The sequence below is a fragment of the Schistocerca piceifrons genome, chromosome 2, assembly GCF_021461385.2.
Source record: "Schistocerca piceifrons isolate TAMUIC-IGC-003096 chromosome 2, iqSchPice1.1, whole genome shotgun sequence".
NCBI lineage: Eukaryota > Metazoa > Arthropoda > Insecta > Orthoptera > Acrididae > Schistocerca > Schistocerca piceifrons.
Window position 1 is genome coordinate 1,097,163,041 of NC_060139.1, and position 26,964 is coordinate 1,097,190,004.

Genomic DNA, 26,964 nt, shown 5'->3' on the forward strand with positions numbered 1-26,964 from the left:
TTACATAGCAGACTAGCTAGTCTGCATTTCTGAGAGATAAACCCCTGATGTCGCTGTTTGCGAACGAAGTATAAAAATACAACAGTAATAATATTGAAATAAGAGAAAACACCCATTCATTTAAGTTAATAGGATCACCGAAATTACGATATTTATGTATTTATCTGGTGGGACGTCCTTATAGTAATAGATTTATCGTTCTCCAACACGGTCACATCCTTTCCTTCTGCTCCTGTAGCAGTTTTGGACGGCTGAACTTTAATTTGACGTATCGTAATACTATCACTAGATAATACCAATTATATACAGTTCGAATAGTTCATTGAGTGCTCTACACTAACCAATTTGCGCTTTGGTTCATCTGAATAAACGTCTAGTATAGATGATTCAGCAGGCGAAGAAGGGAGAATAAGATCGCCGCAAATTACGTGACTAGCTGTTGCCCATTACATGAACTACTTGTTCTTGACAGAGAGTTATGCAGATAATGTATAAATGAAGAAAGACGTTTAAATAAAACTATGGCACAGATAGAAAAGTCACTTAAACAAAATAAATCTTTTCATCTTAAATAAGAGGCGAGATTTAATAAGGAAATTTATTTTGTTACTTCTGTTTATTTATCCTGACAAAATTATAACGTCATTACGATTTCTCTTACATGATTAAGCAGTCAGATAAAGTGCAGAACGGAGACACTTTACTATTATGATGTATAAAAACCTAGACATTTGTCAAAGATATACCGAGGAAAATAAAACATTTAAGTGTAAGGAAACACTGCAGATTGACACATAAAACACTCTGTCATCTGTGATCTGGATACAGAAACGTAATAAGGATGAAGTGTTATTCGATAACAGATCCCTGCATTGGCACACGAATTTAGAAGGCACTCAAGAATAGTTGTGGCTTTTAAGACACTTTCGTGTAAGTCATGAATGTGAAAGGTTCGAGTACATATTGAATTTCTCTATAATATCTTCTCAGTGGAATAGTGATTAAAGGTCGGTAGTTTCGCACAAGCTTTGTAAAACTCCGGGTAAGCAATTAGAATCACGTAAGATTGTAAATGGAAATTTGACAAAGAGAATTTCGGAAGGTTCTCAGGCCGTCACGTCGCAGAAGTCTGGGGCATTACTTTGAAATAACTATAAATAGTTCAAGACGGAGAATACATGACCGTTGTGTCTCTGCTTATCTGAGAAGAAAACTATACCACTGATACCAAGGCATTGGCGATTCACAGTTCGATTGGTCTGTATAACGCAGGAAACCCAGACGGGAAATTCTGCACACGCCTGCTTTTCAGGGATTAGTTCCGTCGGAACCAAGTACTGTCTCGATATAATGAAGAATGCCGTAAGACATCCCATTCACCTCATATTTCCTTTGGACTCTTTCGTATCTACTATCTCCCACGTGTTAAGCCCTTCACTTTTTCCTTTGCTTTCACAGAACGAGAACTGACTCCAGTTCAGGACGAACGGCCTCTTCCTCTCCGTGCATCCAGAGTTTCGTTACAGTTAATTCCAAATGGTCACCCTAGATTTATTTCCCGATCGTGATCTAACACGAGCTCGCCCTTCATCTGAAATGACCTTGAGGTTGACGCTACTTTAATTACAAATCAGTTATTTATTTATTCATTCATTTATTCATCATGTTCCATACATACCAGCAAGAATGGAAAACCTTAGGGATGTGTAACTAATCAAGATATGCATTAACGTGGGACAAGGCCTCACTCGAATTTAATCTGTGTAGTAGAATTACAGTGGACGCCCACTGTACTAGTTTGTGCTGTTCGTATTAATGCCATATAAATTTGACCCTAACTTTCCGTTCACTGTTTCCTTTAGGCTTTTGACTGGCGCCTTCTTTGACACATTGCCAATATAAAAATGTATATAATTTTTCTCTACGTGCCTATCGCTTATTTTTAAAGATAGAGTAGAAAAATTTGCACAGAGTCCGCAAAGCAATATTAATGCTAATTCGAAAAGTGTCTAATATTTCTTGTTTTATGATTTTTGCAGTGTTACTATTTATTTCTGCTTTACGTGTAATTTCACATTTTGAAACGAGCACACAGAATGTATGAAAATCGAAATGCTTCATACCACGGAGAGAACTAACACTATACTGCTTGAACTCACGTTGTTGTCTGAGCCTTTTAGAGAAGCGGAGGAGCACGATGAGCAGGATCAGCAGGCAGACCAGGCAGAAGAGGCCGAGTTGTCCACCCCTGGAACACAGCAGCTGTGCCAGTCAGTCAGCACCGACGAGACCAACACAGTACATATACCTGGCTAGCGGGAAGGGCAGTGTTTTGTCTGATATCTGATCAAAGAGATGGCTGGATGTTTAAATCATAACGAGGGCTAGGGAATTACTAGGGATAGCATCGGGTGTGATTCCAGTACTTCTGTTCTGAGCGTTACTGGCTCAGATGACTAAACGTCTCTACGCTTCAATTTTTCAGTATTAATTATTCTTTACATATAAAACCCTTCTCTTGGGTAGAGATTATGTTATCGCCTATACCAACGAGTTCTGTCAGGCTATAGAAGGCTACAACTTACAATTAATAAAGAGAAAATCACAATAACAATGAAGATAAAAGATAAACTTCTTTAAAAACGCGTTCTATTCAATGACAATTAACGTCTTTTGTTACTGTTAATGCTAGTGACAAGTTCTCTAAATTCTTAAAAATAGTTCTTGAAATTCCCCATCACATAAGGTGTAAATGTAACAATGCTAAATTATATGGAAATGTGTAGCAGTGTTTAAACTGCGGAAGCTGATGCACAAACCTCATGTCGTCTTCTATGGTGGCCACAAAACTCTAGTTGCGATTTCTGAGCTGACGAGGTCCACCACGGCTTGTTTCATATCACCACGACTGGTGTCCATGTGATGCACACCATGAACGTCGCTCGTATGTGGGCACCGGTAACGCGGGTTTCTGCAGCCCCACCTCAACACCACAGATACGTAGCACATGAACAGCACATACTCGTAGTAACTGCAGTCATCGTACATGTATTGAAAGACAGCGTCAGTCCGAAAGACACAGATACAACATATGAAAAGAAAACTATTGTTCAGACAGTTACACACCTACGGAAGTTTCTCCTGAGAGTTCTAAAGAACTATCATATTCAGGCACTGCGTTGAAGAAACGTGGTACGAGTGATAAAGGTGATCCAGCAAATCTAAACAAAAAATAGCGAGAGTTTAGGTAGATTAGCTACAGTGAGTGATACACCTTACAAACAAGTAAAATCATGGGAAATTGTGAGGACCAGAAGGTTATTAGTACTACGCATGAAGTCCAAACAAAGCGTTACCAATACATTAATTCAGAAGCCAATAGCGATTAATTCTGAAGCAAAGATACGAACTTATTGACATCTTAGGCTTGTAGGCTGTTATAATAATGTACAAAAAAAGGAAAAAATGGATGGTGGTTATCAAGTGCCAGTTTACATACAAGATAGCAGACAAGTAGCTCTCAATTGATGGCAGTGATGGAAGGATGACTGGAGAGAGTCCAGTATCTGAACAAGCCTTCGACAACGTATGTATGGGGTTGTGGAATAAAATCCTGAGACGATCAATGTAGAGAGGCAGAGCAGTAATATATTATACACGCAAAAATACTATGTGTAATACAAGTGGAAGATCAGCAACTTATTTTGAATATAACTGAGGGTTGCAAGTTATCGCCAAGATTGTGTGGTACGTATCTCCTTGCTACAGCGAAGAACGTAATACAAAATTGTAGAACATTAGAAATCTAAGCGGAAACGACAAAACTACCAAGATTCATGAACGAGATACCCTTCTGGCTGATAATAAGGTAGATTTTAAATAACTGTAAAATATTGTTGTCACGAACTATTATCTCTCTCTGCACACTACATTTAGCACAAAATACAGGAGCAGAACGTAGTAGGTTTCGACAAAGTTGAACAACATCGAAAATCGAAATCTCAGTTCTCGGGGAAGCGGACGAGTTATGTTAATTAGGAAGCAATATAACGTAGGATGAAGGGAGATATTAAAGGTAAATTCTCGCGGTAGAAGAAAACTTTCTTCTATGCTTTTATCAAATATTAGTACTTAAGTCAGAAGGGAGTTTCGAAAGAAGATTGTGGTACAGAAACATAGGGACAACTGAGAGTAAACGAATTATTTGGAGTACGGAGTTACAGGAGGGTGTTCACAATTGCGTGAACAGGTATTAGAATAAAATAACATATAGTCATCCCTCACCAGAAAGTTGGATAGGGTTCAGTTGATTTTCTATTGCAGCACCTAGGAAGGTTGAGTTGATTTTCTGTTGCAGCAACTAGGAATTGTTGATTCGAAATCATGAAAAGTGAGCAGAGAATAAAAAGTTTGAGGTCAAATAAATAGCGGAAAATGCAAAACAGATTATCGACGATGTTTGCTGTGATAAGTAGAGACGGAAATGTTACTGCACGGTTAGATCAGACGAGAAACTAGCAGACAGATCGTTTTTAAAGTATTTGACATCGATGTGATATTTTGCTGTAATATGTCTATTTACAATTTGTTACGCTAGGTCAGAGAGCGTTTACCCACTGAAGATTGATTCCAATGCTGAATTTAACTTCAGGATTTAATTATCGCCCTGTCACAAGTAGTTAATGTGTCTATAGGTTTTTCGATAGCCATATTAAATCAATATGATTTTCAGCTTGAAGAACTTGCGTAGAATTAATTAGTGTTCCTCATACTTTTCATATCAACTACGCTCTTTTTTGTTTCCAGTGTTCCAAAAAAGTGCGCGATCTTTCGTTCGATCAGAAACCCATATATATTCGATTTCGACGGACCTTGACCACAACAGTTACTCCAGGGCAATATCATAGACTTCGTAAATCGGGATCTGATGCAATGAGACTGAACGAGGCTTCACAGATTGGGGGTTGGGGGGAGGGTGGACATTTGTGGGGTCCACGTAATAAACTGAAAAAACTGTTATCAGGATTTTTTAAAGTTATCTATCGCTTTTGGCAATCGTGCTAACATTTTTTGTGCACTAAAACGTAAAGAATTGTAACAATTCACAGTTTTTCATATTTTACTGTAAACAGTAACAGCAGTTAGTAATTATGAAACTTCAAAACTCGTCTTTTGTGGCGGTTTGTGGCTCGGTTACCCCTACTTCGGCTGACTTTCAACTGCTAGCGTAAATTCATCGTCACTTGGGCCGCAGCATTCCATGTGCAACGTGACGGTATGATATCTACTGAGTTGCTGAAAGCACAAAGAAGGCCGACCTTGTGCACGTGCTACGTGTGCCCCAACATGGTATAAGCGACCACAGCGCGCTCCATCGGCCCTTCGCTGCTGTAGTGTTTTTGCTTTTTTATTATTATTTATCTCCTCCTTGCCCCCCCCCCCCTTCCCCCAAAAAATGAGGTTGAAAGTAGTGGAAATATTTACATGTGGAGAAAACATGACTTCCTTCATGTTTAATTTAAGACAGTAATAGTAAACTGTAAAATGAAAAGTAACAGAAGTTCACATAAAATACGGTGTAAAAAATGCTCATCTTTCCACGAAGCTCTTCTCTGTCACTAAAACGGGAATGACCTGCCCTGGGACAGCTAGTATTTTGTTGAGGGGGGAAAACGTTGGTGGCTGAGGAGGGTAGGAGGGTGATGGAATAAAGATGGAGAGCTGCTGCCTCGGATCGTTGTGGTAGGATTGGCCTCTGGGAGACAAGGAGAGGGCTGTAGGGAGGGGTACCGGTGAGGCTATAATTTAAAGGCGAAAGGAGATATGGAGCGAAAGGGGAAGGGGAAAAGGGGTAGAGGAATGTGAGGATGGGAGGGAAAGAGCTTTCTGATATGGTAGAATGGGTAGGGTGGGTTTAAAGTTGGTAGGAAGGGTAAATGTCGGGACGGAGTTCCTGGTCTAGGAGGGGGAAACGGGTGTAGTTTCTTTGGCAGAGGATGTGGAGGATATGCAGGTGTCGGCTTGGTGGGACATACACATAGAGGCATGGTTGCGTACTTCGACTGGAAATTAGAGGGAAAACTGAAGGGTTATTGGAGTCAAGATTGTGGATGGTGTAGGTGTTGAATGTGAGTGAGGAGAAGTGGGACTTTGACGAGATGGTAAAGTATCCATGTGGGGGAAGGTAAACGGATCCAGAAAGCGAGGTGGAGTGCATGAGTTGAAGGATATGGAGGGACTTATAGAACTTTGAAGGGAACATATAAATGAAACATTGGCGTAGGAAAGGATGGATCGAATAAAGGTTTTGTAGATGTGTAGGACAGAGGAGGGACGCAGTTCCCAAGTTTGGCCTGTTACCCGTTTTAGTGTATTGTTCGCTTTTTGGCGCATGATCAGTAGATGACGACACAAAAGTTTTCTGGGTGTTGTAACGCATCATAATGCGGCCTAGAAGAAGGCCGCTGCAGCCATGGCCGAAGCGTCGGTTTTCTCCAGCAGCAGTAGTTTTATACATTATGACGTGGTACCATACCCAGAAAACTTTTATGTCGTCTGACTCTGGCCGCGGAAGTCTACGCAATTATATCAGTAGATGATGTTTCCATCTTATCAGTCGAAGATATTTTAGTGTTTTAGTTAACTGGGTAGGATGGTCCTAAACAGGAAGGTAGAGGTCAAGGAGGTGGAAGGTGTGGGTGGTTCATCCTATAGTTATTGCCTGGGGTTTGTAAGAGATGGTTTTGAGGAGCGATTTGTTACACCAAAAGGTAAACGTACTGCACTTACATCTGAGTGATAATATAAGTATGACTACATTTCTAAATGTATGCATATGGCTTATTAAGTTTAATTAGCTAAAGTGAACCCAACACTACATAAGCAAACAGTGAAAGATTATCGCTCTCCATTCCAATTTCATACAAGGATTAGAAATATCACAAATATTAACTTCACAAAGACAAATTGAAAATAACTTACCAAAAGCTTGATATGTAATTTAGAACCTAGGTTACACAACAATTCCACAAAACATCTAACAACCACTAAACATATAGCAATTGACATGACACGAGTGTCAATTAGAAAGCAAAATGAACTAGTAGTTAATAAATCAAAAATTGTCGAAAAGGAGTTAAATAAGCCAAAATACATAAAAAATCAAAGTCATAATACAGTGTTTTTCTAAGACATAAATCAATAATTGCAAGTAAACGATGCAATAGCAGTGAAATCGGACAGAGACTAAGAACATCACAGATCTACAACACAACTTAGCAAACAAATATGCAGCACAACTAAAGTAATATATAAAAAAATAGTGAAGAAATGCTAATGGCAGAAATCGTGTATTATTATGAACCCACACTCGCCAATGTTATGTGCTCAAGCAAAGAGACATAAAATATCGACTCAGATGTGCCCAGTTGTAAACTGTCTCAAAACGGCAACACACTTGACAAGTAAAAAATTGAACATACTACAATAAGAAACATACCAAAAGAAACTTTCGTACATTGGTAAAAGCAATCAAATGTAATGGCATAATTCTCTCTTTTGACATTAAAAACCTATATACGAACATTCCTGTACAGGTAAAAATACAAATTATAAAAGAAAATACTTTACAACAAAGAGAAACTTCTATCCCAGAAACTTATGAAATAATAGATTTCTTTAAGACTTCTTTACCCCAAAATTATTTCGAATTCAATAGAATAATTTACACCCAAGCAAATGGAGTAGCTATGGGAACTGTGTAGATGGTACAATTGTAGATATATTTCTCAACACAGCATTAGAAACATTTTTCAGTTCACAGTGGACAATTCTCAGTGAATTCATCTACTGTTATAGACATGTAGATGACACTTTAATACTGACTGATGGAAACTATACAGACATCAATAATAGGCCATTTGGCACTTTTACCAATGTCCATCCCAATACTAGATTTACTGTGGAATTGGACATAGATAATTCAACAAACTACCTTGACCTGAAATTAGCAAAGACAAGAACCGCCACATATTTGACATATACAGGAAACTTACCAACACAGATAATATAATAAATGCCAACTCTTTCCTTTATGAAACACAAAAGCACGCCTTCTTCCACTCTATGGTTAATGGAATAATCAGTTTACGTTTAAAACAACCAGCTATACAACATCAACTGAAAACGTTCTGTTACACAGCATACAGCAATAATTTGATCCAGATCCAGATACCGTAACAGTGTTGTTTAAAAATATACCGAAACCGATCACAATACATAATGACATACATCTTACTAGACAAACCTTAATAAAACACAGAACAACCTAAATACTTACAATTTACCTTGGACGAATATCAAATAAGATGTACTATTCAAATCCACATACATACAACTGGCTTTCGTGTTGTTGTTATGATCTTCAGTCCAGACACTGGTTTGATGCAGCTCTCCATGCTAGTCTATCCTGTACAACCTGCTTCATCTCCCAGAACCTACTGCAACCTACATCCTTCTGAATCTGCTTAGTGTATTCATCTCTTGGTCTCCCTCTACGATTTTTATCCTCCACGTTGCCCTCCAATGCTAAATTTGCGATCCCTTGATGCATCAGAATATGTCCTACCAACCGATCCCGTCTTCTAGTCAAGTTGTGACACAAATTTCTCTTGTCCCCAAATATATTCAGTACCTCCTCATTTAGTTATGTGACCTACCCATCTAGTCTTCAGCATTCTTCTGTACCACCACACTTCAAAAGCTTCTATCCTCTTCTTGTCCAAACTATTTATCGTCCATGTTTCACTTCCATACAAATACTTACAGTATAGACTACCTAACACTTAAATCTATACTCGATGTTAACAAATTTCTGTTCTTCAGAAGCGTATTCATTGCCATAGCCAGTCTACATTTTATACCCTCTCTACTTCGGCCATCATCAGTTACTTTGCTCCCCAAATAGCAAAACTCATTTACAACTTTAAGTGTCTAATTACCTAATATAATTCCCTCAGCATCACCCGACTTAATTCGACTACACTCCATTATCCTCGTTTTGCTTTTGTTGATGTTCGTCTTATATCCTCCTTTCAAGACACTGTCCATTCCGTTCAGCTGCTCTTCCAGGTCCTTTGCTGTCTCTGACAGAATTACAATGTCGTCGGCGAACCTGAAAGTTTTTATCTCTTCTCCATGGATTTTAATTCCTACTCCGAATTTTTCTTTTGTTTCCTTTATTGCTTCCTCAATATACAGATTGAACAACATCGGGGATAGGCTACAACCCTGTCTCACTCCCTTCCCAACCACTGCCTCCCTTTCATACCCCTCGACTCTTATAACTGCCATCTGGTTTCTGTACAAATTGTAAATAGCTTTTCACTCCCTGTATCTTACACCTGCCACCTTCAGAATTTGAAAGAGAGTATTCCAGTCAACATTGTCAAAAGATTTCTCTAAGTCTACAAATGCTAGAAACTTAGGTCTGCCTTTCATTAATCTATCTTCTTAGATAAGTCGTATGGTCAGTACTGCCTCACGTGTTCCAACATTTCTACGGAATCCAAACTGATCTTCCCAAAGGTGGACTTCTACCAGTTTTTCCATTCGTCTGTAAAGAATTCGCGTTAGTATTTTGCAGCAGTGACTTATTAAACTAATAGTACGGTAATTTTCACATCTGTCAATACCTACTTCTTTTGGGATTGGAATTATTATACTCTTCTTGAAATCTGAGGATATTTCGCCTGTCTCACACACCTTGCTGACCAGATGTTAGAGTTTTGCCAAGGTTGGCTCTCCCAAGGCAGTAGTTCTAATGGAATGTTGTCTACTACGGGGGCCTTGTTTCGACTTAGGTCTTTCAGTGCTCTGTTAAACTCTTCACGCAGTATCATGTCTCCCATTTCATCTTCATCTACATCCTCTTCCATTTCCATAATAGTGCCCTCAAGTACATCGCCCTTGTATAAACCCTCTATATACTCCTTCCACCTTTCTGCTTTCCCTTCTTTGCTGAGAACTGGGTTCCATCTGAGCTCTTGATATTGATACAAGTGGTTCTCTTTTCTTCAAACGTTCCTTTAATTCTCCTGTAGGCAGTATCTGTCCTACCCGTAGTGAGATATTTCTCTGCATCGTTACATTTGTCCTCTAGCCATCCCTGCTTAGCCATTTTGCACTTCCTGTCGATCTCATTTTTGAGACGTTTGTATTCCTTTTTGTCTGCTTCATTTACTGCAGTTTTATATTTTCTCCTTTCATCAATTAAATTCATTATCTCTTCTGTTACCCAAGGATTTCTACTAGCCCTCGTCTTTTTACCTACTTGATCCTCTGCTGCCTTCACTATTTAATTCCTCAAAACTACCCATTCTTCTTCTACTGTATTTCTCTCCCCCATTCCTGTCAATCGTTCCCTAATGCTCTTCATGAAAGTCTCTACAACCTCTGGTTCTTTAAGTTTATCCAGGTTCCATCGCCTTAAATTCCCACCTTTTTGCAGTTTCTTCACTTTAATCTACAGTTCAGAACAAACAGATTGTAGTCAGAGTGCACATCTGCCCCTGGAAATGTCTTACAATTTAAAACCTGGTTCCTAAATCTCTGTCTTACCATTATACCTTCCAGTATCTCCACGCCTGTTCCATGTGTACAGCCTTATTTCATGATTCTTGGACCAAGTGGGTTTCGTACAAATAATAATTTTATAACGAAATTGGGTTAAAGCATAACATAAATCGCAGAATATGCTGCTCCTGCAGTATAGAAAATCAGCTATGGCCATTGCAACAATTTCTATATTGACCATAAAGGACGAAATTTTATCACCATATTTGAATAACGCATCAGAAGCAGTGATAGTAATTCGTCAAGCTTCTATATAGACCCAAAAATTTGGTTAAATTTTACTTACGTCAGCGGCGGCTTAGAGTGCTAATGTTGACTACGACCTTAGAATCTTAGAAATTGTGTGTTCATATTTACGTAAATGTTTCAGTATGAAATGTTGAGTTTATGAGGATAATTAATTTCCTTAGTGGACAACGGTACACACAAGCGCCTGTCAATGAAAGATCAGGAACGACATTAATTATTTAGTTTATGGCCGGTCCTTGGCAAAATCAGCGCACCAATTTTACTGAAAATCCAACACCACAAAGGCGAGAAAACTGAAACCGCGTTAGAAATATTACACAGATTACCGTAAGGACTTAATACGAACATTCTCGAAGAACTTTCTTCGTCGTTCGCGAAATTTTGTCCTTTGACAAGTAGTGAGGTGAGCGGCTGCTGAAATTCAACTAAGGGACGGCATGTTGCGGAATAGAGTCGGTACTCCGGTTTGCTTTGGCCTCTGCCCCGGACGCTGGCTGCCGCACGTTCGTCGAATGTGTTCAGTGCAGACGCCTGTCTCGAGGTGGAGGCACTCAGTATGACGTTTCAACGTGTCTGATGAGATAGCTGCTTGCTTCGTCCGTTCGCGCCTCATTCACGTTGCTAAGACTTCATGTACTTTCGAAGCTACGCCAAATCGAACTAACTGCCCATATCGCATTTTGCATTTGATATGTTGGGGGATCTGGTGTTCTTTGTGCTCCATTTCATTTCACCTCTGCTAGTGGAACCCAGAATCCAGTTTTTTTATGTCCACCCGTGAATACGTGTGACTTATTGGACTTGTCCTTCTCTCTGTCTCTTAAATTCACGGTGATGAACTGTGTGTTACTATTATAAACGTTTGTGCGACGACACACAGGGTGACAATTATTGAACTATATGAAGAAAACGTAAATTAGTTACAAACTTGCGTTTTAAAAGATTTTATTCAAACGTCACTAAGACATTCGGATTTAGGTTATGACATGTTCGATATGCCTGTCATCACTGGCAATGATGTGGCGTAGACGAATAGCGAACTTCTGCACGAGCCGCTGAAGTGTCGGAACATCGATGCTGTCGATGATCTCGTGAATGGCTGTTTTCGGCTAAGCAATGGTTTTCGGGTTATTGCTGTACATTTGTCTTTCATATGGCCCCACTAAAAGGAGTTGCATGTTTTCGGATCCAGAGAATGTGGCGGCCAATCGAGGCTCTTGCCAGTGGCCTTTGGCTACCCCAGAGCCAGACTGCAGTCCCCAAAGTGCTCCTCCAGGACATGACTCTCATGCTTCGACGGGGTCGAGCTTCGTCTTGCACGAACCACTTCTTATCGAAATCATGGTCACTCTGGATAATGACGATGAAATCATCTACCGAAACCATCATGTACCGTTCGTTAATCACCGTGCGATCAAGAATATTGCACAGGTTGTTCTGTGACTGAACATTGCACACCACACAGCTACAAGTTGAGGGTGAAGAGACTTCTCGATCGCAAAATGCGGATTCTCAGTCCTCCAAATGCGCCAATTTTGCTGATTGACGAACCGTTCCAAATAAAAGTGAGCTTCACGTGCGCATGCGCATGCAGATTCCCATCATGCCCCCGGGCAACTGTGCAGTTTGAACTTCATAACGCAAACCGCTCAGAAGTTATGACGATTTGATTTTATAGAGTTCAAATACTCTCACCCTGTAAATTTGGGATGTTGAACATCATGATTCAGATGCATTCTATTCACCCACGATGGTAATTAATTCTGTACTACCATTGGGATCATTATAATGCTTCTTCAGCACTTTCGGTGTCCATAAATTCATTACTCTACATACTTCTCTTTGTATATGCTTCCGGAAATGTGTTCCTCGCCTGTTCATAACCATGTCAAAGTTGCTTCATGGAAACATATCTCATTTTTCCACATTGGTTTATTTTTGTGGGCAACAGCATTTAATTGTACAGCACCTTAGCTATTGTCTTCTTTAGAATTCACACGTTTATTGGTAAGGCAACGAGATCTGCTTCTGCAAACAAGCATTTTCAGAAACAGTATCACCAAAATTCAGTCTTTCCGCCATTCCAGCTCATGAATTGTCATACTATCGATGCACTGAAGGCTACATACAGATGGTAAGAACATTTGCCCTGCAGGAGCTGAGTCTGTAATTGAAGCCTCAACACACCACGATGGTTATTATGTAGTTTCTAAACGTAAATCTTTCAGAATCTCTCTAGCATACCCCTTTGTTGCGCACTCAGAGGTGCCGCTACATCCAAATTATTAATATCTAATTCCGACGATAGTTTCAGTGGACTATGGCCAATAATTTCGGGGTAATTTTAATGACAAGACACGTTCAGATTTTTTCATAAGCATTCAGTGTTAAACTTTGAAGACTTTCTACTGTAGGCGAAAATATCAAGCTACCAACTTCAGTAAGAACGTATGACATTATCCGAGGGCACCATCCCACAGACGAATGAAAAAAAAAATCAAATTATACAGGAAGTAGACGTATTTTGGATATTAGTAATCACTTCGCTTAGTTGTTGACACGTGTCAGACTGTATTATACAGAAAGTGCGCAGGAAGACTCGCTGTTTCTGGGCCACAAATGATGCCTGTTAGACGTAAAGGTATTTAAAAAAACGATCTAAATATTGACTGATAGGGGCTGGAAACTAACTACCTCTTAGTGTGCGCCACGGGAGTAGCAGCAATGACAGGAAGAATAGCTGGATTTCATGCTGAAGATGTATATCGAAGCAATGGTCCTTCATTTTTCAAATTGTACGTTACACTGATGGAAACGGCCTTGCCACAGTGGATACACCGGTTCCCGTCAGATCACCGAAGTTAAGCGCTGTCGGGCGTGGCCGGCACTTGGATGGGTGACCATCCAGGCCGTCATGCGCTGTTGCCATTTTCGGGGTCCACTCAGCCTCGTGATGCCAATTGAGGAGCTACTCGACCGAATGGTAGCGGCTCCGGTCAACGAAAACCATCATAACGACCGGGAGAGCGGTGTGCTGATGACACGCCTCTCCTATCCGCATCCTGATTGAGGATGACACGGCGGTCGGATGGTCCCGATGGGCCACTTGTGGCCTAAAGACGGAGTGCGGAGTGCTACGTTACACTGATAAGCGTTAGTTGCCGATAAAATTTCTGCAGATTTGGATGTTTTAGTACTAAATGGAGTTGGTTATCAATCAGACTAAAAATCGTGGACTTAGATTTGTGGTTTTTCTTTTCAAATTTAAGTGACGAAATGGAATGCCGTTCTGCCACACTTTTCTGCATAAGAAAGTGCGACGGCTGTCAACAACACGAGCCCTGCAACGGCTATTAGAATAAAAAGTCGCACAAAAAAATTTTCTTCCTAAATAAATCTGAAAATGTCGTTTCTTTCGTAAAACAAATTTACTATTAAAATTCTGTCATCCATCGGAATTATTTCGAGAACACAACAAGAATGTACGTCTCTTCGGAGTATGAACATGAACGTCTCTAAACAGAAATACAACGTCCATGCTCTCAGGGAACGTTTGCGGAAGGGTTCTGTTACTCAAACCAAATATGAATTCTCAGGGAAATGTAGGACACTTTTTTGGTTTGACGTTATTACAGAATTCTCTTAGTGCTGGAATTAGGAGCGGCCGTTCTGACGTTTCCAGCCAATTAGTTGTCATTTTCGAAAACGGAAGCCTTCAGACACACAGAGAGTCACGTGATGCCATCAGGGACGGTCATTCGTCCGTGAGAGAACAGGCAGCCACATACATCGGATTAAAATCAAAATTATCTTCTCCCACCTTTCAGTAAACTATCCTTCGTTGTAGTCAAATAGCATACGACAAATTATTGAATAGCATATTCTTTTTTAATTTTGCTACCCACCTCTTACTGTTCCTTTCAGTTGTTGATATTTTAATCTACTGTTTTCATCATAAAGTATTAACTAAGTATTTAGGTAAAGTACCTTTTTGTGAAATGTTCCGCGGACGAATTTAATCGCTCAGCGTTTCAGGAAAGAGGGTCTTCAGGTTGGAGACAAGTAAATTGGTTGTTTCAATACGTAGTTTATACTAACAACCTCTATAACACCGAGTGGGGGTCGCTTCTAACTGCGTATGGTCGAAAACAAAAACGCTAACTGAAAAATTTGAGGAACCCTGCCACAGGACACATAGAGTAAAGTAAAACACGACACATCAGCATTTTATGAATGTTGATTGAAGAGTGAATAACTGTAACTGAAAACTATCATTATAAACGAATTTCTGTCTGCAGCGTCAAAATCGTCCTGGATTTGTGTTTCAGAAATACAGGATGTTCCAAGATGAATATACGGATTTTAGGGCTTTATAGCATATATTACATTCACCTTACAATTATAAATAATACACCAAATGAAAGAGAAACACAAACAGTTTTTCCTATAATTATTCAGTGTGAACACCGATTACACATCGAGTCGACAGGCTGGTTGTACCGAAACCTTGATCAATGTGTCAGGAGTAACTGCTGCAATAACACTGTTTCTACAGTCGGATAGATCAGCTGGTATCGGAGGCACACGCACATGATGGCGTCAGATCGTGTGCGAACGTGGAGGTCACTGTTTAAAGCTAGCTGATCACACTTCATCCGATCATTTAATTTCCCTGTAAAAAATATCGACGTAGTTGTTGCAGTTATTATGACCAAGCATTGCCCTCTGCATGGACTGCAGTATTGCTGTCGAAATATATCTAGAATTTTGCTTATCATGTGGTTGCAGTGGCAAGATCAAGAAGGTTGATCGTTGCGTACAGCAGAATTGCAGAACAATTGTTAGGAGTTGTTAGAAAATATTTTAAAACTCGCAGTCAGATACTTGAGGAAGAGTAATCAATTTCTGTTACTTTTGTTGTCAATAATAATTGTATTATTGTCAGAGATGTAAAATCAATACTTCTGTCTGTCTTTCAGCATAACAAAGAATAATTACAAACATATACAAGTTCTTAAAAACAATTAATAGTGGGTTTCACCTGCCAACCCTGACAGGATTTCGATTCGTCGTACAATTTCACAGTTAGAGATGCTTCGTGTTGCTACTACATTTACATTTTATGCAATACTAATAGGACAGTAGTTGCTGCATAGCATTTTTGTTCCTTGCCCACTGCTTCACATTAATTCAAAACTCTTTATTTCAGCAATTTTACTAGTTCAGGATTAATTTTATAACAGTGAAGTTAATGGTTTTGTGTAAGATAGTTGTTTTACATTTTGTATTATATTCTTTATTGCTGCAACGACAAAGAATACTAGAGCGTAGGCAGCAATGAACACCGCTGTAGAGGTAGCTTCAAATAAAGTGTTGGAAATTTTGAGGCAAAATGTAGAAAATTCTTCTTGGCATAATGACCTCAGGGAACATACGAACAATACTGTCAATGATCAGAGTTTATATTAATTATTTGCCGGTGATGCGTGACGAACTGCAGGGAATAACACTCTGTTCATGTAGTCAAAACACGGTAGCACATTCTGATTTTGTTATGACAGATTCGGGTAATGCTTCTACTTCTACAGAGCAAAATAATATTATCGTACCCTGTTTCAACAATCATGCTACATAGTTAATACTACCTCAACTTGATGAGATGAGAAAATCTAGTAATAAATGGTTTAGAAAATCCAATAAAGAAATTAGAGAATTTAATGATGAGATTAACAAACAAGAACAAAATTTCAAGCTACAGGAAGAGAAGTTCAATTTTTTTCGTGACGAGATAAATGACAAGATCAAGGAATCTAGTAGCAAACAGGAATAGAACTTCAATTTGTTTCGAGGTGAGATTAGCAACAGTTTAAATCGCAAATTCGAAGAAATCAGAACAGTTAAAAACTCAGGTATGCGATTAACTCAAGTCTGATATTAATGATCTTGAGTCCAGACTTAACCGTGTATGGTCTGTTGATGTTGGGGAGTTGAGACAACAGACGTCACAACAAGAATTGCAAATAGATGGATTAGTACAAAAGATGAAGTCATTACAGTTACAGATTAACACTGAAGTTTCAAAGACGCAAAATCAGTTGATGACTGTTGCAAAGCGTGTCGAAGAATTACCCGTGAGAGTGACGCAAAAAAAACGGCCGCGGTCCGTTAGTATAGGTCGGACCCGCGTGTCGCCACTATCAGTGATTGCAGACCGAGCGCCGCCACACGGCAGATCTAGAGAGACTTCCTAGCACTCGCCCCAGTTGTACAGCCGACTTTCCTAGCGATGGTTCACTGACAAAATACGCTCTCATTTGCCGAAACGATAGTTAGCATAGCCTTCAGCTACGTCATTTGCTACGACCTAGCAAGGCGCCATGTTCAGTTACTATTGATATTGTAAATAATGTACAGAGCTACGTTCAACATTACTGGATTAAAGTTAAGTATTCCACCATCTGCGTCCGTTTTTCTAAGTTCTAATTTCCTTGTCCTGTTCCAGACCTCACGCCAGCCTGCGTGAGCTAAAACGCGTGCCTTTCGGCTTCCTCTAAATCTAGTGGGTTGGTCTCCTGCCAATCCACAACAAACTTCAATTTCTGTAACGTTTCAAAGAAGGTCAGATGACGATTAATCAGCAAAATAAACTTGACGTAAGAAAGATGCAGTAACAGCTTAGCCAATACCGAAGAAACTATCGGTCGTGATAACGCTACAAGTAGTTTCAATGATTATCACATTGGAAATCACAGTGCACGCACTACTTTGGAAATGCTAATCACTCTCTCGTGGACGTGATATGTTTGCAGGTCACAGTGACTTGAATGCGAGTTACGGAATGAGAAGAGTCTCATCAATTCATAAAACGATGTTTTTGATTACAAACATTTTCTCACAGATTTTTCGCAATTTTTCGCAATTTTTCGCAATTTTTCGCAATGAAATTCACCCTAGGGAGTGATTTGACTATTCTTTACCACCCAACATGGCCAATTGGCCACAAACTTGAATTCATCAGCAGTTATCTCGAAGGAAAACCTGCAACAAGAATGAGATCGATTGCACGTGAATGTCACATGTACGGTGGTTTTTATCTGGCATTCTTGGCAGCTAACTGGTCTGAAAGAACTCAAGATCGCGGGAAACAAAACATATCATGACGCTAAATTATGAACAATCGAATTTCTCAACTACTGCGCAGTATTTTTATGTGCATAAACAGACATTTAACTAATCCGTACAGGCCGTCGGAATTAATCCGCATTTGTCTGACTAAATTACCTATCAGATTGTGCCACATAGTTTTGGCAGACGTTGTAAGGATGACTTGGAATCTTTTCGAGCTCTTTTGCAAGAACTTGAATTTGACAATAATGACAAAACACAAAGAGGCAACAATAATCAAAAATGGTTCAAATGGCTCTGAATACTGTGGGACTTAACATCTGAGGTCCTCAGTCCCCCAGAACTTAGAACTACTTAAACCTTACTATCGTAAGGATATCACACACATCCATGCCTGAGGCAGGATCCGAAACTGCGACTGTAGCGGTCACGCGGTTCCGGACTGAAGCGCCTAGAACCGCTAGGCCACAACGGCCGGCCAACAATAATCAATACCGGAAAAATTACCATCAGCAGCGTAACCGAAAACGCAGATGCAATTTGCGTGAAGGATACGATGAGAGACGCGACGAAAATAGGCACAATGTGACACGTAGGCCCTGCAGTACAGATTACAGGTGCACCAGAAACGATTCTCGTGACCGTCGGAATTGTCAGTACAGGAATATAATTCGTGAATCGTATGAACGTATACGTTATGGCAGTAAGGACAATGTCAAACATAATGGTAATGACAGAGTAAATTGAAATTGGCGTGATCGCAGAAATTTTAATTCCGAACATGGTGCTCAGGTTGTAGAAATCAGGGCAACGAGCCCACGGGACACTAATATTAATAATAGCTACGGAAGATGAAATAATTATGCTGAGATATCAAACTAAAATATCCGTGATCGTAGGACTTCAAAATCCGTGTGTGGTGCAACTGTAGAAATCAGACCACCCAACCCATGCCACAACTTCAGGCAAAACGATAAGAATGACCATCAGCCACGCCTGCAAACCAACACTTTGCAGTTGCCGACAGTGTGCACACTAACCATATTAATTTTGTAGGTTTTTATGACATCAGACACACTTTGTTACGAGAAGATGCCGACCGTGAAAAAACACTTGTCCATTCTATCGTAAAAATTTTAATAGGAAACGTTTCGCTCCTTCCTGCACTTCATTCTATTAGCCCAGTTAATATGATTAATGGGCCAGTGTTTAGTAAACGTGCTCAATCATCTGTTTGTCCAACTTTTCATCTATTAAGAACTAAATTGAAGGGAGTGATTCAAGGAAAGACTGTAGATATACGTAATCAAACTTCGTCAGTTTTCATGTGTCTGGGTCACAAGTTTTCAGCAAATTTTCTCATAGTTTCGCTTTTGTCAACATAAGCAATTTTGGGTGTAGAGTTTTTGCATGAATATAAAGCGATGTCAAATTTTTGCGATTCTGAAGTAACGTTACAAACAAATATGGTACCTGTAACTCTTAAATTTCAAGGATGGTTGACAAAGGAAGATGAAGACATGAACTGTTTGCATTTTCTCTTTCGGTTCGATACTCAACACTCATTGAATTTGTCTGAAGATTGCGTGAACGACGTAACAACATTTCATTGTGAAGCTAAACAATCTATTACCACACAACAGATAGTTAAAAAGACGGTATTCAGAAATGAAGTAGACTCTGAGGCAGACGCACATGAATAATTAGAAATTTTATAGTTACATTCTGAATTTTTTCTCACAATACAGGAACTATACGAAATTTTCTTTATGAATTCATGATTAAAGGACACAATAATTTTTTTTACCATATTCTGTCAACATATAGAGAAAAATTTAAGCCGGAAATATAATCGATGTTTGAGTAGGGAATAAATGAGCACGCTATGAGTTCATACAACAACCCGTTGTTAAAAGAACGACGTTTCTGTTACACTTGTTCTCGATTACAGACTGATCAACACTATAATACAAGAAGAAACAGGTTGACCACAATCACTAAACGAATTATTACAGAAATTTCATGGTGGGAAGGTATGTCTTCCCTTGATTTACAATCTTGCTTTTGGCAAACCGAATTACATCCTGAGTGTAAGGAATATGTGGCCTTTCTCCTTTTTAGAAATTACTGCCAATTTTGGAAATTACCATTTGGTTCCAATGTTTCATCTTCTGCATTTATCCGAGGTCTGAATATTATCTTACGTAAGCATTTAAAAGACAGGATCACCACATATGTTAACGACATTTTGGTTGCAGAAAATTCGTGGACAGAACACAACCAGGAACTGAGCGAACCATTACCGACATTCCTTGTGCATGGCATTACAGTCAGTTTGGGAAAATCATAATTTGGTAAAACCAAATTAAATTTCTTGACGACATTATTTCTACAACAGGCATATCAAGAGATCCAGAAAAACTGAAAGCAATTGACGAAATGCCTGTACCTATAAACAAGGGAGAACTTAGAGCACTCTTAGGTCCCATCAATTTTTATACAAGTTTCATCTGCTTGAAGAACTTATCTACACCTCACAGGTCAACTCACAGTTAAAAATACACTTTCGGACTGGGATGACGTCGTCCAGACTGAATATGATGCTCTGTAAACTGCATTGCTTAATACATCCATATTATCACACTTCTGATTTGTCACACTTTGTCTCTTGATTTTTGCCATTTCACAGACAATTCAAAATCCGGTCTTGGTGTACAAAAAGAATTCTTACACAAAACAGTATAGCTACTGTCAGTCCAGTCTTAACAAAAGTCGAACGGAACTATTCTGTCACTGACCTCGAAGTATTATCCATAGTTCGGGCATTTGACAAATTACGTTACTTTCTACAAGATAAACACACTAGGGTACATAACTATCGTCGGGAACTCCAGTTTCTTATGACAGCTAAACTAAATCATGATCGCTTAAGACGTTGGACTTTGTGCCTTCAGGAATTCAGTTTCACTGTGATATACATTCCAGGCTCAGAAAACATTATTCCTCATGCACTTTCGCGTGCAGCTGTTGGTTTAGGCCAGAGTTATGAGGAAGATTGCAAAGAAAATAATTTTAGTTTGTTATAAATGGCAAAAATGGCCTTTGAAAACTTTATTTCATCTTCGTTATGTGATATTGCTCATGAACAGGAGAAGGATCCAGTCTGGAAAGACATAAAGGAGGAATGGCAAAACAAATCAAATGCTGCGATAAAACATTACGACTTTGTACGTAACAACATTTTATTCAGACGTAGATGTCCTGACACTCTTATTTGGATACTGTGCATCCCAGATGAACACCTCAACAAACTCATTTGGTACACACACCCCAGTTAACCACACTTTGGTGCTAAGAAATGTTTTCAGAAATTTCAGGATCCATGTTGCTTCAACACTATGGAAAAGCGAACTCGTACTATTTTGGCAAAATACGAAAAGGCAGAACCATCTGTCGCAAATGCACGCAACACCACTATTTCCGATCACTCCTGTGAAACTAAGAGAATTAGCTGCTGTTGACATATTCGGTCCTGTTACTAGATCTAAATAATCTCATTCAATTGTTTTTGTAGTTGTTGAGCTTACCTCTAAATTTGCACCATTCACACCTCTACGGAAAGCTACTGCAAAATCTATTTCTATAGCATTCGTAAGGAATTTTCTGAAAGTAGTGTGATGTGACCACAAAGTAATTTCTGATAATGGCCCAAAATTTCGTTATAATACACAGCTAAAAATTCTGAGACGTGGAAGAATTAAAACAGTATTTGTATCACATTTTGTACCATCTTGTAACCATTCAGAAGGCATTATGAAAGAATTAGGTAAACTTTGCAGATTGTATTGCTAACAGAAAAAATTATGATTTACAACTATCCGATTTTCAAAATATCGTTAACGAACTACCGACTGATTCTACAACTTTGCTTCACTCCTTGTATTAAAGAATAAACCAGCAGCAGATCTTGAAAAACAGTTAGTAGCCTTCCCTACACAACGACCTTTAATACACCGTGAAATAATCAATTTAGCTTTGAAATAAATCAAGGAACCCGTAGAAAAAATGAAGAACCTCCAGAATCCACGATTGAAAGTGAAGAATTTACACGGAGATAAGAAAGTGTTGCTCAATTCGCATCGTTTATGTTATAAACAAAAGTCTTTAAGTAGCAAGTTTTTCTTGGTGTATGAAGGTCCTTTTCGCTTACGGCGAATCACACATGCAAATACTGTGGAACTTGAAACCATACGTACATACAAATCAAGAAGTCTTCATCATATACCGACATCAAAATGTAAAAAGAAGAGTAGCCTAGAGGGTTCACTGTGGGAAACATTTGCAGTGGTGAGCATAAGATGCCCCAGCTGTAGCTGTACATTTTCTTACTGTAGCTTTCAGCACTGTTTCATACTCATTGACTGATCTGTATATCTGTTAATGTATCTCTTTCCGTCAAACAACTTAATAGGGAATTCTTATAAATAGAGGCTATCTATCATTTGTGTTGTCTCTGGAAAAGGACTTTGAATTTGCTAAGCACAGTCTTACAAAGTGATAACACAGTGAAAGCAGACAATCTTTATGCATCTATGTTTGCACTATAACAATATGGAATGGTAAGGCATGTGTGAACAATTTATACTCAGCTGGTATTATTCTAAGTTTACTGGTGAAGTATCTGATTGAAATTCAATACTGTTATCTTATCTCATTAGTTTGGAACCTCTCTTTTGAGATCTTGGTACAGAAGAGTAGACTTAGCTTTGAAGTTCAAAGATAATCCTTTTTTTCTTCAGGAAGACAATTTGCACATATAATGAAGCTTCTTGTGCCTTGCGGTAATTTGTAATGCACATTTCGCTTTACCTCTACCAGACAGAGCACTGTGTTATTTTTGAGGAAATTACATGAGATGACTTTTTCTGTAGGTACATATTTTGTGAAGTGGGTCATGAATTATAGTGGTGTAACTGCTGACTTCATTTTATATGAGATACTGTGTATGAGTGGCTCTGAATTGAGAAAGGTATTTCTGTTGTGCATGACACGGTCGTAAGTGAATTTCCCCTATTGCGGAAGTAGTAAAAAAGAACACAGAACTCTGTGCATTTGTATGAAGTAAACAATATTTTCAGATCGGGGGATAACGTACGTAGCGAGCAAGCTACATTCTAACAATACAAATGTTGCAGTTGTCTGTCGCGTTAGAAACATTGATCTGTGACTTGTATATAAAAAAATATTATGCACTTTGAAACTTTTTCTTTTCAGTTTGTAGTATTTTTACGCCTTGATGCAAACTGGTCAACTACCTTTCGTGCCTATTGTAAAAAAAATTGTAAAATAAGTTACTTCAATACTTTAGTGCCTTTCTATTTAAACAATTTTATTTAGGACTTTTTATTATCGTTCTGCTACAGCAGTGATACAGTGCTGATTCTATCATGTTAATGATTGTAAGAGGAAGATTTTTTCCTCTCTTATTATTATCAACACTGAAGCTGAAGAGAAGCTATTTGCTTCATTTTCCGTTAATAAATCATTTATTTCAGTTACTACTGTACAGTTCGAGGATACATCATTTTTGTGTTGCATCTTAGAGTAAATTATGTCATTATGAGTTGCTTTATAAGATATGCCTTTTGAATGTTGTGTTTATTTTGCTGTTGTGATTAACACTGTATGGCCATACGATTCTGACTCCATACCATTCTGACTCCATAAGACTATGACTCCATTGTGACTCCATAAGATTGACACAATACGATTCTGATTCCATAAGATTATAACTCTATACAATCCTGACCCTACACACACAGACAAGTTGACATTTAACATCTGACGGTAGTGACCTTGTGATGCTACTTGCAGTTTTATATTCGATGAACATCGTGCAAACATTACTATGATTTTTGAAAAATGAAATAACTGTTCTGTAATAATAATTATTTACTTGTAATTATCACTTCCCCCTACTGAATGGTTAAATTTGTAAGAAAAAGTATTTATGAAATCTGAACTGACAGTGATACCTTGAGCTCAAATCCCATATAACCTATATGAAGGAGTTGCATGTATGCTCACACACATATTTTCTTATGTATGTAATATAGAAATTGGATGAACTTTTACCTTTTTTGTTGACCTGTAATTCTGGCTGATAATTTAAATCAACTGCAATTACAATGTATATATCAACACTGGGATCTATGATTAATTGCAATATTGTTTAAATATGACACCATTGATGTCTTTGGTCAAATCTATATGTCATCCAGTGATGCTATATGTCACATATTTCGTATGTTCTGGATAAAAACTTATATTTTATTGTAGGTTGTGTACTGTAACATCAGAAAATGAATTTATATAGAACAACTTTGCCACTGTGTGGTCGGCCTAAACTTCATATTTACAACTGTACTTCAAGAAACCTGTCAACCTTATGTAATTATCTGTGGTAATTCGTGTTTTGAGTCATTAACTGAGCACTTAGCTTATATTCCTATTCACATAATGTTGAATTTTATATTCAAGTGTATATAGCTTACTGTTATTCATTTAATCACTGATTCGTTCCTGTTATTGTGTCATATACGACACTTCTGATCTATGTCAGTTATGAGAGCTTGTTCTCTCAAAGGTATACAACACCAGTGCTTTTATGATCTTCATGAATTGTTTGGTACTTAACATGCTACAGTAATGCCTTATACTATTACTACTGATTGTGTTCAGTATCTTTACCTGAATATGAAAAGGATTGCCACACTAAAATATTTTGGTTTGATTGTCAGAGGATATAATGTATGTATTGAGTCTCTGAGACTGCTTACACAACAAAGTTGTGTGTCGTCAAACGAATATATTAATACTTTGGTGTTGTTGTCAGTGGACAAAGTGTGAGGTCTCCCTGCGTCAGCTGAACCGAAAATGTTTGTTTCTTCACCCAGTTTACTATTGCCAGATGAATTTTAATGTCTTGAAGAACTGTAAATAACATTTTCTTATCGTGTCAAATGAACTACCGCCAAAGCCATGCAGATACGAGTGCTTGCCTTTGCAATTCAGTCGAAAAGCTACACAACTGAAAAACATTTTTTACACTCTTGGTGAATTATAAGTAGCATTTTGTTATCCTGTCAAACAAATTACTATCGGTGTCAGGTGGAGATGAGTTCTTAGATGCACAAGATGATGCTTGTTTATAATTTTTTCTTGACTGCATTGTACAGCTTATTAGTTTCCTAGTATGTACATGACTTTTGTAATCTTATGCTTGCGTTTATGTATTCGACCAATTTTGTAAAACATCTGATTTCTTTTTCTCAATTTTGTTGTATAAGAATTATGCATTTGCTCCTTGCGAACATGTTAGACGAGAATCATCCCACAAAATTCTTAAAAATGGAGAGTGGGGGTCATGAAAGCTGTATGCTAATACTTCTTTGCAAAGTGGACCAATGATTCTGCTGTGATGTGCATACACAAACTCTGAGTCTGAGATATTATTATCGCGAGTAGCAAAGAGCGAACAGTTGTTGAGAGGAGTTGGCAATGGTTGGACGCAGCCTGCGGCGAAGAGAAGCAGCGCGACATGAGAAGTCGCAGTCTGCCATGGTCGTGCTGGTAACGCCGGGGGAGACTTGGGTATTAACTGAGGTTTTTTAGTAATGTAACTTTTTGCTGCAAGTAGCTGTTGCTTGCTTGCGCACTGGAGGGATTTTCTGGGATTTCTGAATCCAGACGTATATTAGTATCTTTGTTATGCCCAGAGACGTGTTTATTGATTATAGACATTGAGGAATAGTTGAATCTGTGTAAGGATTGTAAGTGGTTAAATAATCTATATTGCAAGTGCAGCAAAGTAAAGTCTTTATTGGTTTCTTTCATTCTTTTACGACGTTTTAAGGCTGGTCGACCAAATCCCTCCTGCTCATTCAATTTCTCTAGAAACAAAATATGGGAGTAGTTATTGCAGTTATTTTGACCACGCACTGAACTCTAGATGGATTGCAGTATTGCTTTTGAAATTTTTCAGCATGTTCCTGTTCACGAAGCTGCAGTGGCAAGACGAGGTAATTTGTCTGTTGTGCGCAGGACTAGTGCAGAACGGTTGTCAGGAGTTATGGAATTTTTAAAACTCGCAGTCACATACTTGGGGATTGATTTCTTCATAATTTGTAGGAAGAGTAATTTCTTTGTGTTCTCAATCATAATTACATTGTTGTCGTAGATGGAACGTCACATGTTTCCGTATGTCCTTCAGCAGAACAAACAATAATTACAAATACACACGACTTTTCAAAAATAATGAGTCGGTTTTAGGTTCTCTGCATGTAATACCAATCTCGAAAAGCCTCCAGCATCTTCCGACGTTCTCTAGTCGGTCATTTATACACATTACCGTAGTCTAGGGGTAGCGTCTTTCATTCATAATCGAAACGTTTTCGGTCCCGGGTTCGATCCCCGCCACTGCCTAAATTTTGATAAATAATCAGCATTGGCGGCCGGAGACTTTCAGCATAAGAAGTGAGCCTCATTCTGCCAACGGCCTTCTCAAAGAGGGCGGAGGAGCGGATAGAGGTTCAGGGTACTCTCTTGTCCTAGGGGTGGGAAATTGCCCCTAAAGGAGGAAGAAACAGCAATGATCAACGACATGAGGATGCAGAAGGCAATGGAAACCACTGCGTTAAAGACACGTAACGTGTATCCACTGGACATGTCGCCTGTATTTGAAGAAGTGTCATGATGATCTCTCCATTGGCAAAAGATTCCGGAATAGTCCCCCATTCGGATCTCCGGGAGGGGACTGCCAAGGGGGAGGTTACCATGAGAAAAAGATTGAATGATCTACGAAAGGATAACGTTCTACGAGTCGGGGCGTGGAATTCAGAAGCTTGAACGTGGTAGGGAAACTAGAAAATCTGAAAAGGGAAATGCAAAGGCTCAATC

The 26,964-nt window shown here is 38.8% G+C and overlaps 1 long non-coding RNA gene and 1 pseudogene across 3 annotated transcripts in view; one reads left to right on the forward strand and one right to left on the reverse strand.

The window, feature by feature from the left end:
- Positions 1-2,159: 2,159 nt before the first annotated feature.
- LOC124777555 overlaps positions 2,160-26,964 on the reverse strand; it is a 28,445-nt gene continuing 3,640 nt past the window's right edge. For 2 of the 3 annotated variants that reach the window (XR_007015750.1, XR_007015749.1), the window contains exons 3-4: positions 2,820-2,983; positions 2,160-2,248 (exon numbers count right to left, since the gene is read on the reverse strand). This is a non-coding gene — a long non-coding RNA (uncharacterized LOC124777555). Of the gene's footprint in view, positions 2,249-2,819; positions 2,984-3,126; positions 3,222-26,964 lie in introns of all 3 variants that reach the window. The other variant, XR_007015748.1, reaches the window with a different exon arrangement.
- On the forward strand, positions 13,692-13,809 carry LOC124778791 (annotated as a pseudogene).